Source organism: Microtus pennsylvanicus, chromosome 13 (assembly GCF_037038515.1).
Source record: "Microtus pennsylvanicus isolate mMicPen1 chromosome 13, mMicPen1.hap1, whole genome shotgun sequence".
NCBI lineage: Eukaryota > Metazoa > Chordata > Mammalia > Rodentia > Cricetidae > Microtus > Microtus pennsylvanicus.
Genome location: NC_134591.1, coordinates 15,910,703 through 15,924,388, shown reverse-complemented (window position 1 = coordinate 15,924,388; position 13,686 = coordinate 15,910,703). Strand labels below are relative to the sequence as shown.

The following is a 13,686-nucleotide window of genomic DNA, read 5'->3' as shown; positions in this document are numbered from 1 at the left end:
GCAAAGCAAATCAAAACAAAACAAAACCATGTCAATGTCCTATAATCCAGCCCCTGAAATTGTAAAAAGTCTATTTCAGTATCCAGGCAGCAGGTACTGAAATCCAAAGCCTTTATAAGGTGTTGATGCTTCACAAGGTTTTAGAACCATTGCCAAAATGTTTCTTCCAAGACTCACAGCTCATGTTGGCAAATGAGAGGAATGAGGACACAGTCCCACAGGAATTGCCACAACTTCTATTTAAGCGGCTGACTGCAATTGTATTCTAACTTATTTTACAGTCTGGATCTGTCTTTCTTTGCAGCTCACTTGTCAGTGAAGAGAATCCAATGATGTTAAGTGATGTCCTTTCTCATAAAGGTGTACGATCAAGAACGAATGTGAGGACAAATTGTGTAAAGAATAGAGACATTCCCTGAGAAAGGCATTACTTTCATGGTATGGGCAGTCGAGGTTCTCAGGGATCCTTAAAGCATGTAGAACCATTTTCCCATCTGTGGATATGGAGATAACTTCTCTATCCTAAACACTGTTCTTACACATAATTCTCTCTGGAAGTTCCAGGCATCTTTCTCATCCCTTGAAGCCTCTATGCTGCAGGTTTCTTCCATTGGCCATCATTTTGCTAATCTTGGGAGTGAAGGGTTGAATCTTTTGCTTCATGTACTATGTGCCTTTCTTCATTTTACTTTAAAACAGGGATTATCTTCTGGCATTTCTAGACTTATTTTTTTTGGAGAAAATAATCTTTCTTCTTTTTGCTTTCAGCAGTTAGCTACATTGTGGCAAAGCATCTTCTGCTGGTTTGTGAGAGATCTCTTAATTAATTGGAAAAGCTGTGAAGTGTAGCCAGGCGTTTGGGATGAAGTGAACACAATAGCACTTTGGAAAACAGAGTCACCCATTTTCTGGATGTTACCTTTAAAGTTGCGTTTTCTAAATGCTTCATGTTCCCTCTGGAATGTTAATGATCCAAACATTATGTGCCTTTGCTTTTGTGAAAGAAAGGAGAGGTTGCCTTGACATGTAATCAAAGCCACCAGCACCCAAATGATGGCAAAAGTACATCAGAACTACTGAATCTTGAATGAATTATAATCTCAATTAAAAAATAATTGGTTGGACTATGGAATGGATCAGTCAATAAAATGCTGAACTTGCAAGCATGGGGACCTCAGTTCAACCCCAAAACCACATAAAAAAGCTAGCTGTAAAGGTTTGTGCCAGTAATTTACTACTGGGGACAAATAAGAAGATGCTACAATTGCCTGTGCAGCTAACCTGGTCTTCTCATTGAGCTCCAGGATACAGTGTTCTGCTTCATCATCATCAACAACAAAGTTGATGGAACCTGAGGAATGATAACAGAGATTATATTCTGGACTTTTAGAAGCACTCCTCAAAGCACACACACACACACACACACACACACACACACACATCTCTGTACCTGCACACATACATACAAACATAAAGAAATGATTATTGCTAGTCAATGATTCTTGATTTGTGACTACCTGAGTAGTTGAATAGCACGACACATTGTAAGAACACATGCAGACACAAGTGTGTGTATTTGAAATCAGTATGTATATTTGTTTCTTCTATTAATTTTAAAGGTTAAAGTAGACATTTCCTTAGATTTTCAATTTGCTAGTGCAATTGTTTGAGGAAAATAAAGTTGATACAAAGGGTAGCTCCTGGGAGTTTTGAGTGTTACGGCAGATATGCCAAAAGGTGCAATTACATGCAAGATGACTTGCTACTTGGCCTGATCTATCAAAATGGGCAGTGGATAAGGCATTCTGTTATTTTTTTTTTTTTTGCTGCTTTCTGGAGATTTAGGCTCTACAGAACATATGAAATTGAAAGTGACTTTTGAAAACTGTATTATAAGCCAGATAACCTAGTTTACCTTAGAAATATGATAAAAATATAGAGAGAGGGCACTTTTTTTGAGTTTAGAAAAATATGAGAGAACTGCACAAAGTTTGACAGGTAAATTTCCATATCTCATTCCAAGGCTTCCCAGAAAAGATTAAATATTTTATTTCTACTTCTTTGATAAACTTTCCAATATTACCACAGTAAGCATTCACAAGCCTTCACTGGGTTTTCTTCCTGATATCCTAACTTTAAGTTTTAATCCACAAAAATAGGACTATGTTTTAAAGCATCCTCTTGCTTTAGACCTGTTTTGTGCCTGCCAAAATATTGGGGAATTGATGACATCATTGAACTTGAAACAGATGTTAGCATGTCTGCTGGTGTTGCACTTGTTCAGCTCCCATTTTGGCAGCCATGTGCTAAGGTATCATGGGTGTGGCTTCCCTGTCATTTCTAGTAAACACACTCTTTCAGTAGATCTCCTGGTCCTCTGGTCCTTACAGTCTTCTTACCCCACTTCCATGATGTTCCCTGAACCTGGTGAAGGAGTCATGTTACAGATATTATCCACTGGGTCTAGGCCCCACAGTCAACTGTTCTCTGCATTTAAACCAGTCATGTTTTCTGGGTTGATCTCTCACTATTGCAAAAAGAAGCTTCTTTAATGGGAGGTGGGAACAACACTTATCTGTAGGTGTAAGGAGAGGTATTTAGAATATTCTGATTCTTGTGCCCTCTCTGGAGTTCTCTTTCTGTTTATTTTTCTTGTACAAACATAATGTGATAGTTTTTATTTTGTTATATTTTATCATTATTTTTTAGAATCCTGCTGTTTTCTAATGAGAGACAGAAAGGGATTGGATCAGGATGGGAGGAGAGGTTTAGATGTACGGAGCGGAGCAGAGGCAGGGGATGCTGGAATCTGAATATATTGCAATGGAAAATAAACTATTTCCAATAAAAGGAATAAAATATTACATAAAAAACTGGGCTGATTTTAAAATGTGGTGATCAGAGAATGTGCTTCGAGAACTATGACCTCACTAGCCCCAGGCAGTTGGCCATATTTCCAGGACCACGCATGATTCCTCTGTTGTTGAGCATGCCTTAAGTCCAATTAGAAAACTTGGTTACTGCCAAGACATGAGTGCCACTATTGAACCCTCAGTTATATCTTGCCATGCTGATCATTGTGGTTCACAGAAGACTCAGTTGGGTTGGACTATTGCTTGCCACCCACACCCCCCTTGGTAGCTTGTCTTTCAAATTTTGTACTATGATAGCTAATCCTCAGGGAAAAGGCTTTCAGGTCAGATCCAGTTCAAATCTTCCAAATCCTATGTCCACAAAGCCCAGTGTCTTCAGCCAAAGTGAATTACCTTAACTCTGGGAAGCAAGGCAGTAACAGTACTAGTAATAGCCTGCGTTATCTGAGGAACCTCTTGGACTCCCCTGACCGACAACTAGGTAGGTTTATCTCTGGTTGGGTCCAGGGTTTGTTTTTAGATAGTTTATGTCTTTGGGGAGGAGCATTGTTAGCCCAAGTAGCATAATTGCATGTGAACTATACATATGTGTATGGGCATGTGTGTATGTACACATATATATGATGTAATTTTAGGTAAACAAAATTACTGATTCCTTATGGCTTTTTCAAGCATCCTTAGTGTTATCATCCCTCCCATTTTCTTTTTCCTCATAGCTCTCCCTTCCTACTCTAATTGCTTCTCCAAGTGCTGGAGTGATTTCTTAGTGGTTAAGACCACTGACTGATCTTCCAAAGGACCTGGGGTTGATTCCTAGCACCCATGTCATGGTTTATAACCATCTGTAACTCCAGTCCCAGGGGATTTGATTCTTTTGGTCTCTTCAGGCACTGCATGATTATGATATAGTCATGATGAAAAACTCATACACATAAAAATAAGTTAAGTATGTAAAATCCCCTCAGTTTTTCTCATTTCACCCTTTTTATAACTTGCACTTTGCTGTTTCTCTCCCTAGTCACTTTCCATGGTGCCATTTGCATTTCTAATATTTCCTAGATCCAAATCTTCAAATAAGAGTATATGGCCCTCCCAAAGTCCAGTTGAAGAGTAGGAGGAATGAGAATATGAGCAATAAGGTAAAGACCATGCTGGGTACACCTACTAAATGAGTCTACCTGAGCTAACGGGAGCTCACCAACTCCGGTAGACTGGGAAGGAACATGCAAAGGACAAAACAAGTCCCTCTGAATGTGGCAGACTGAAGGACTACTGGCAGGGGCACCAGGATTTATTCCTACTGCATGTACTGGCTTTTGGGGATACTATTCTCTTTGAATGATACCTTGCTCAGCCTAGATATAGCAGGGAGGGCCTTGGACCGTCCCCAAACAATGTACCTTACACTCTCTGAGGATTAGATAGGGGTGAGGTGGGAGGGTGTGTGGAGTGAATGGGAGGATAAGAGGGAGTGGGAACGTGGATCGGTATGTGTAATGAAAAAAGATAGTTTGTTTTTTTTTAAAAAAAAAAAACAAATAAAAATAAATATATGGCCTGGAATGGCCACCACATAGTTTTATATGATTTCCTGAGCATATTAATTGAGAAAAATAGGACTGTTTGTGACAATTAAAATTATGACAGAGTAAACTTTGTAAATAATTTTTTTGGATAAACTTAGATTCTATAATTTCCATATTTTTTTTTCATCTTGTATGTTTGTGGTAGGGAATGGGGATGGGAATCCTTAGCATCAGCATTACTTGTGTATACTATAAAGCCTCACACTCGTTTTCACGGACCATCTTCCCACTCTGCTGTAGAGACTTGAGGTCTGCACAGACAATGATACTGAGAGCAATTCCACAGATCCCACAAAATTCAACCCAATATGTGCCAAGTGGAAACATTGCCAGGGCCATACGTAATTATTGTGCTCATATCTGATTTGCTTACTTAGGTGTATCACAGTGAAAAAGAGCCTGTGCTTTAGGGTCTGACTGTGTAGACTTCTGTGCTAATGTCCATGCTTAATAAATATCCCCTGGCCTTTCTGGATTATCCGGAGAAAAGGAAAAGAACAGTGTCTGTCTGAAAGGATTAAGACTGAACCAAAGGAAACCTTCCTCTACTCGGTATCAGACCTGACACAAAGTAGCTAAGAAATCTGGCCATGTCCATTATCAGAATTATGGAAGAAATTCTTATGAGGCAACACAAAGGATGCCTGCAAGATCTCACATTCTTAGGAAGGGATAATAATTACATCTCCCTTTCATACAGTGAGCATAAGCCTCTTTCTATATAATGACTTACCGAGCGGGGTTCTATTTTAACTTTTAATTTCCTCTCATGAAAGATCTTTTAAAAGAGGAATAAACTACTTTTCGTCACAGGTTTTCTCTTCTTTCATTTCTCAGTGTTTAATCACCTTTGCTTGCGACTGCTATTTATCCTGCCTCCATATTCTTTTATGCTTGGTTGGCTCCCTTATTGAGGGGAATAATCGCTACTGTGTTGGCCTACCATGCTGAAAAATTCTGATTTTTAGGTCTCGTTCTCATCAACTCTTTTCAAAGGAAAAATCTTTTACTTTTGTCTGTAAAATTAATTTATGGAAAGTTGCTTTATTTATTCTATCAATGGCTTTAGAGTCTGTCTTTCCCTGTCTTTCACATGCACACACACACACACACACACACACACACACACACACACACACACACTTTATCCATTATACCTGGTCTCTATAGTACTCTGTGGATGGAAAAAATATATTTTCTGTTCTATTGACTGGGAAAAAATTCATACTGACTTTGAAATTAAGAACTTACTGAAATTATTAGAAGTCTATTAATGTTTTCACTGAATGTCTGCAGCACATAGATTTTGTCTCCTTTTGTGATGAAGCCATTATTGACATTAGGGAGATAGCTCTGATCAGTAACTTGTTAGATTCAACCGAAAGATAAGTCCTGAAGTCATGTCCCTGCCCTAACATCTTCACATTTTTATAAGGAATAAAACATGGTGCCTTGAGGTTTTCTGATTCTCTGGATAAATCTCCAAATCACCATGCCTCCGTTCATTTGATCCTCTCTACATGCAGGTTTTGCCTACATATAAGACTCCCTTAGAGATAAATGAAATCAGGATTTAGAAAGATGCTGGTTAAAAAATTCAAAATTTCTGATAAACACAAGAAATAAATCAGAGAAATTATTTTTCAGAGTGGTGATTTTCATTCAACATGTGCCACAGAATTGATACTTGTTCTATGCGTAGGTCTTCAGTGTTTTCTCTACAAAAGACAGAGGCAGCAAGATTCCTTTAAAAAAAACGGAATAATTGCATGTTGCTGATATGGAAGGCATTTCACAACATACACAATGTATATTTTTTTCTAACACAATTTCCTATATCTATATTATTCTGCCATTTCCTTTCCCATGATTTTCCTCCCTTCTCTATTAGTGCCCATCTTCCCGAAAACTGCTTTTCCCCATTTACTACTTTTACTTTATTTGTTGTCCCAACGTGCCTAACTGAGGTCATCTGTGTTACCTTGAGTTCAGAAACAACCATCAGAATTTGGCAGGCTAGTGAGTAGGCATAAAATTGGATGCAATGCCTCAATCTCTCCTAAAATTTGTTGGGTGCCAATCGATAAGTGTGTGGAAGAGTCTCATAAACCCTTCTCCCTCCATATACATTACTTTTATCTATGTATCTATTTATTTCCTTTTATTGAAAATGCATTATTTTCTCATAGAATATGTCCTGATTACAGTTTCCCCTCCATTTACTCCTCCAAGTTCCTTCTACTTCACCTCCCATCCAGATCTACTCCCTTTCTGTCTCTCATTAGAACAGAACAAACTTCTAGGAAATATCAACTAAACATAATAAAATTAAATAAAATAAATCAAATACCATCACACTGAGTTGGATAAAGCAAACTAAAGAAGGCATCAGAGTGAGAGACACCCTTGTTCACACACTCAGGAGTCTCATAAAAACTCTAAACTGAAAGCAGTAATATATATGCAGAGGACCTAGTGTAGACTTGTGCCTGCCCTGTGCATGATGCTTCAGTCTCTGCGAGTTCATATGAGCTTTTCTCGGGTGAGTAAGAAACCTTGTTCATCTGCTGTCTCCTATCTCTTCTGGCTCTTACACTCTTTCTACCCTCTGCCCCCCGTTCTTTGGAGTTCTTTGAGCTCTGAGGGGAGAAATTTCACAATGACATCCCATTTTATCACTACTTTAGAAAACAACCACCACAACAAAATGGTGTTTGAAGTTACCCCAGATTCTGGGAAATCTAGTTCTGTCTTATCAGGCCAAGAGGTTTTTATTGATTAACCAATAAAAGCAACACATAAACAAAAGGACCTCCTGCACTAGATGTGTGCGAGGAAGTTGTGTTTGTGTGTGTATGAAACATGCTTGTTTGTGTATATGCTTGTAGAGGTCAGAAGTTGATTTGAGATGTATTACCATAATTGCTTTCTACCTTTGTTTTCTGAAATAATGCCTCTTTCTGAAATCTGAGCTTACTTATATGACTAACCTGGCTGTCAAATGAGCATCATGGATTTGTTGATGTCCACCTCTACCTCTTCCATTAGAGCTGTTATTACAAGGAGAAATGACCATTCCCAGAGGGTCATGAAAAATCCAAATGGAGATCCTCAGGCTTGCTGCCTACGTACTACCTTTACTAACTGGGTTACCATCTCACCTCTGCTTGATGATTTTGGATGGATTTTTCGCTAGATATAGAAGCCAACTTTTAAGTTAACGCACAAGTAATAGACTGCCTTCTGAAGGTTATGAACTACAACACTGAAATGCAAGTAAGGAGCTTGACCCTAACCCTGAGACCATGTGCTTCTCCATGAAGTCTAGAATGGTTCACAATGGTTCCCTGTCCAGAGATTGCAAATGCTTTTCCTTTCCTATTGCATGGACATTCTTTTCAAAATTTTAGAATGGAAAATGGTATTAAGTGCAAATTTCATGGGGAAATTCAAGATATTCGTGTCTTGACATTTTGTCCTAATTTAGGCAAAGCTCACCAACTTCTGTGCAGTATCTAGGTGGGGGCATTGCCTACCATATACATCCTAACTTTAAATTTTATATCAATGACTCAGGGTTTTTCAGTCTCTCTGTTCTTATATGTCTGTGATAGCACAAGGGAATCTTTATTTCCTGAATCTTTCTTATATAAAAATTGTGATAAATTTTATGTGAATGAAATAGAATCTATTAAGCAATTCAGGAAACCAGTTTGCTTCACAAATATTAAACAACTCTTTCTTTCAATAATATGTCACCAGTGTTCCTCAGTTACCTTCTTAAGTGACCATCATTAAATACCTAGTTACACTTATTTTGTTCAGGTAATAGGACTAACATACACTTTTGTGCTTCAATGGAAAATATATTGGGTTTTATAATAAATGATCTATCAATTTTATCAACCAAAATATAGTTTTTATTGATTTCCAGAAATATATTTAGTCAGTTTTGAGACAATATGCTCATTTTTATCACAAATAACATTAACAAAAAATATCCATATTTTTCTCTTCTCTTCATTAAATCAAAGATGAAATAAGGGCAAACACTTCTCAGTCCTATTGATTTGAGCTCCATTTTGGAAAATATTTTTCTTTCTGAATGCATGGAGTTATCAGGGTCATTTACTCTATCTATTTTGTATGATAAAATTTCTCCTTAATATCTGAATGTGTTTCTGAATATTGAGAAACTATTGGTTGAGGGTAGGATCTGCTGTGACAGGAGTCTGAAGTTGGAAGAGCCCATCTGCTTCTAAAATGCTGTGACTTATTGGACAAGGTATTTACTTCTCTGACCTTAGTCCTGTCACTTGATTCATAAATTGTATTGTCAAATGGATACAATATATGAATGCTCATTAATGTGATAAGTTTCATACTTGTTGATTTTAGATATCTGTGCATTTAACTTCATATTTTATATATACCGATTCTACTTCTGGAATGTATTTCCGACGCCCTTATAAAATGTAGTTTCCTTATCTTATTTCTGTTAATTCATTTATAAACCCCAACAAGACAAGGAGGTTATAGGTGTGTGTTGATATTAACCAGTGTCATAGAAAAATCCCTGGGGAATATCTGAGGCAGCAACCAGAACCTTAGAAATTACCATGCAAATTCTGTGGGTTAATTCATGAGTTTAGTATAAAGTTCAGGCTAAAAATAGGGGAAAGACTCTAAGGTGAGGTGTAGCTTCTCAGAGGCCCTTCTGAAGTCACCCCCCCTCCACTGTGCTCAATTTGACTTCTCAGCTCATCTGATTTTTCGCAAGTCCTTCCATATGAGAAAGTCCTCAGCGCTGATTGTGAACCACGTGGGTTGCCGCTACCTCGTGCGATTTCCATTTTGTGGCACTTCTTGCTGGGGGGCTGCTCGGGCAGGATGTGGCTTCATCACGTGGAGATGCCTCTTTTAAAAGTGTGATATACATCACCTACAGGCAGGTTTGTCAGTGGATTCAGTGAGCAGGCAAGCATTTTTAGTTGCAGGCCCACAGGCTCAGCTAGCTGTACAGACAGCTGAACAATCTCCTCCAGGATTGCTTTCACGATTGCACCCAGTGCTCAGGTAAGTCTGGGGTAATTAGGAGGAGCCTTGGTCAAGAGGACATGGCTTAGCCTTGCCAAGGGACAGTCTGGAAGCGTATGATCAGAATGCTGAGATACTGTTTCCCAAAAGGCCAAAGAGTTCTACTTAGAAATTCCTGCACTCTACAGAAGATACGGTTTTTCTTTCCTATCAGGTATCATGACTATGTGGAAACTGTTCTAGCCAATAGTCAAGGCTTAGGATAGGTCATAGAATGGAGAAACTATTTTCAAGAGTTAATAGAAGTTAAAATAGGAGCATATTTTATGATTAATCATTTGGGCTATTCTCAGAAATACTTTGCATGTTTGAAATCTTACAGATGGTATTCAAAAGGAAAATGAATTGTATATATTTGCAAAATATCATAGAACACATTACTAATTTTTATGGGTGGATGTATGTCTCAGTGAACTGCATAAGCAGTCGAATGTAATTTGATTATTTCATTTATTTAATTTTTAATTATGCAAGGATCACAGAAACTGGGCTTAATTTTTAACTATTTAGAAAGAATACCCTAAACTGATTTAGATTTTATTCTTTCGTTTTAAGAGTTACTTAAAAGTGATTTTCCATCAATAATTTAATAATTTGCCAAAAAAAACGCAGAAGAATGACCCAGTTTCCTGAAGATTTGCATTCTTGCGTCTTTTCTCACACACATTCCACAGCATCTATTGTCTCTGCGAGTGTCACATGTCACAGCAGTTCTACCAGAGATAAGAGCTTTGTCATAACCCTCCTCTCTTCACTTCTCCTGTGAGTGCGAAACTGTTGCGACAGTTTTTAGTCAATCAAATGGAAATTCTAATTTCTCCAGCTCCCCCCCCCCCCATAGTCCGCTTGGCCCTCCCAGCATCAGCATGCACTCTATTCAGGCTGATTTTCTTGCATCCCCTGTTTATTTGTGCTTAGCAAAGTGATGATCTTGGTAGATTGCTTCAAAATAAGTGCTAAAGCTGTATCTTCATACTCTCATTCTGAGCTCCTTGACATGGTCCTAGGAATCTAAACTTCTCTTTTGTATACTGTTTGGAGAACTGCTATATCACAGTGTGAAATCATTTTGCTCCTATAAACCAATTTGTCCCCAAAGATTTCATTCTCTAAAACTCCACTTAAAATACTTAGAAAATAATTTTTTTATGGCAGAAGACCTAAGAGAAAACCAGTGTATATTTTGCAGGACTTTATCATTTTACAGTTTATCAAATATTGTTTCCACAATCTGATTTCTTGTCGGTGTATGAGGGAAACTTAGTGGACAACTGGAAAAGACAAGTACAATTGTGATTAGCCCTCTCTGCAGGGTTTTATGCCAAGGATAGACATCTTCAAGTGGGGTGATTTAACTTAGTTAAACTGAGAAATGAAATAAATATTCTTAAGAGAAAGATGGCTTTAAAATAAGAAATATCCAAGATAGAAGCTAATTCCGATCCCACTGAACATCTTAGCACTGTAAACTCGTTTCTCAAGACACAAATGGATGCATTCCTTGTCTCTGGTAAGCCCTACAGGTGCCATAGTTAAAAAGCCTCACCCTGGGGCTCTTGTTTTGAGTTGCCCTCTTTGCTCCTTCATTAAAAGGGGGATGGGGGAAAATCCCCGGTGTTGACAGCCAAACCACTGTGTGATCAAGCCTTCTGCTCACTCTCACACACTCAGGTCATGAACTTGGTTTCTGTATCTTTTTTGATTTATAAAACTACTTCAGATATTGTCTCATATGATTAATTTTGTGTCTTCCTAATAGGAACTTCCCCCAAGTCACAGAGGTATTTTTAGCTTATGAACTCAGTAGTCGTCCTGCAGATTTAACCCTGTGTTGTGTCTCATACAAGCTAACATGAGCTACACATTGAAACTGCAGCTCCTCCACATAGACCCCACTCAAGAAAAGACATATTTCTATATATGACTTGGCTTTGAAAAGTGTTCAACTGTAGCTCGAAGATGCTGTGGGGATAGATTTGTTTAATTTAATTTAAATTAAATGTCACATTTCCCCCTTCTTCCTTTTCTCCCATTTCCTCACCCCTTCTCCCCTCTGCCCTGCCAGCCCAAACTGCTCTTCTGTTTCTGTTCAGAAAGGGGCAGGCCTCCCATGGATACCAACAAAGCATGGTATGTCTAGTTACAGTAAGACTAAGCACCTCTCCTTGTATTAAAGTTGGGCAAGGCAACCCAGTATGAGGAGTACATTCCCATGAGCCAGTCAAAGCATTAGGAATAGCCCCTGTTCTCATTGGTACATCTTGGGTGTATACCTGAAGGATGCTCTATCATACCACAAGGACACCTGTTAAATTATGTTCACAGCAGTTTTATTCATAATAGCCAGAGCCAGGGAACAACTTAGATGCCTCTCAACCAAAGAATGGATACAGAAAACGTGATGCATTAACACAATGGAGTATTACTCAGTTTTTGGAGACAGATTAATTAACTTGACTTGAGTTGTACCCTGTTTAACCTAAAAGCCACCACTTCCCTTGCATTAACATTTCAGCATCTTTATCTCAGGGCCATCGCTGATGGCTCCTATGACTAGGTTATTCTAGTTAAAGCACACAAAAGCTTTATCATTTATAACATATCTCTTCTCTTATTTCACAGGAAGACTAGAAAATTTTTTTCAGACATAAATATTAAGATCACGTCTTATAAGCATGGAGGAGAAGGCACTAGTATTTTAATGTTTTGCCAAAAATATATTTAATGGAGATTCCATTTAAGGGTTGGGGAAATAATTCTATGGAAGAATGCTGACTAGCATGGAGACTTGGGTTCAGTGCCCCAGTACCTGGAAAGAGAAAAGTCATTGATGCATGTTTCCAGGCAGAACTCTAAGCTGCAGAACCCACATTGCTAATCTGTGGTGCTCACTATTTCCTTCTTTAAACGTAATTGAAACATCCTAAGTTATGGAGTTTGCCTTTCATAGTAAATATTCCAAGTGGTCTCTTCCAAAACATTTCTGAGTAGTTCAAAAATATTATTTTTTTCTATGAGGTTTTCTATTTTGAATAAATTTATGTTTTAAAGATAAGTTTGTAAGTATATCAAATTTAAGATTAAAAAGTATTATTACATGAAGCTACTCATATAACTGTCAGTTCTAAAAATTTATACTACTTAAAATGGATTTGATTATTTTTCGCTCATTCTTTCAAACATAATTTTATATTAATTCCTTTAATTTTGTTTATAATATGAATAGTTAATATTTCTGAACATTTGGTTCGTAGATATTAGATAATATATGCTAAACTCGATGAGGAAATTGTAATCAATGTCCTGGTCAATGTTATTCTAGACTGTTGTTTAATTTAATTTGTTACTAATTATTATTATCATTGTCATCATCATTATTATTTAGATTTCACAAATAAGTTAGGTCACATCATAAGGCAAGATCATTATGTGACTCACTAAGTTAGCATGATTCTGTCTATTTTCACACATACTCTTCAAAAATTGAGCAGTTACATATGTTTTATAATGTAATACACAGCATGAGCAACAGTGGGCAGAAATCATGTAACAACGACCCTCACTACATGTATGCTATCAAATTACCACATTCCACACTTGAAATGTATAGCTTGTCAGTTAAGATAACTTTAAAAATGAGTTCAATAAAACAAAAACGTCCAAAAATAAAACTCATGTCAAGAAAAACTATAACAATACCTTCCTTCCTTCTGTTAATAATGGCAATTGAGGGGCTGCAGATGTAATTCAGTGGTAGCTCACATTTAGCACGTATGAGGTACAGTGCATGTTGAAACTGGGGGATGACTACTGTGTTTATAAACATATACTAAAATCTGTGTTTTCAAAGACCAGTAACTCTGTAGTCAAATCTACTTTGCATATATCATGTAAAAAATGTGTATGAAGAGAAGCCGCTGCCATGCTCCAGATGTGTGTGTATCAAACATGAAGACTGTGAAAATGTTGCTGTCTTTACTAAATCATGGGGCACAGTACAGACTTTACCTTTTCCATATGAATACAATGAACCTTACAGACCTAAGGAAGTTGCCCAAGGTCATTCACCTACTTTAGCAACAACTGAATGGCCTAATTTGAGGAAATTCATATAAGTGCACTTTCGCATT

The 13,686-nt window shown here is 37.5% G+C and overlaps 1 protein-coding gene across 28 annotated transcripts in view; it reads left to right on the top strand.

The window, feature by feature from the left end:
• Ptprd (protein tyrosine phosphatase receptor type D) overlaps positions 1-13,686 on the top strand; it is a 2,195,185-nt gene that overhangs the window by 707,072 nt on the left and 1,474,427 nt on the right. The window contains exon 1 of one of the 28 annotated variants that reach the window (XM_075945539.1): positions 9,505-9,535. The exons of the other annotated variants lie outside the window; for them this stretch is intronic. The gene's annotated coding sequence lies outside the window, so the exon portion shown is untranslated. Of the gene's footprint in view, positions 1-9,504; positions 9,536-13,686 lie in introns of those variants that run through there. 28 annotated transcript variants of the gene reach the window in all.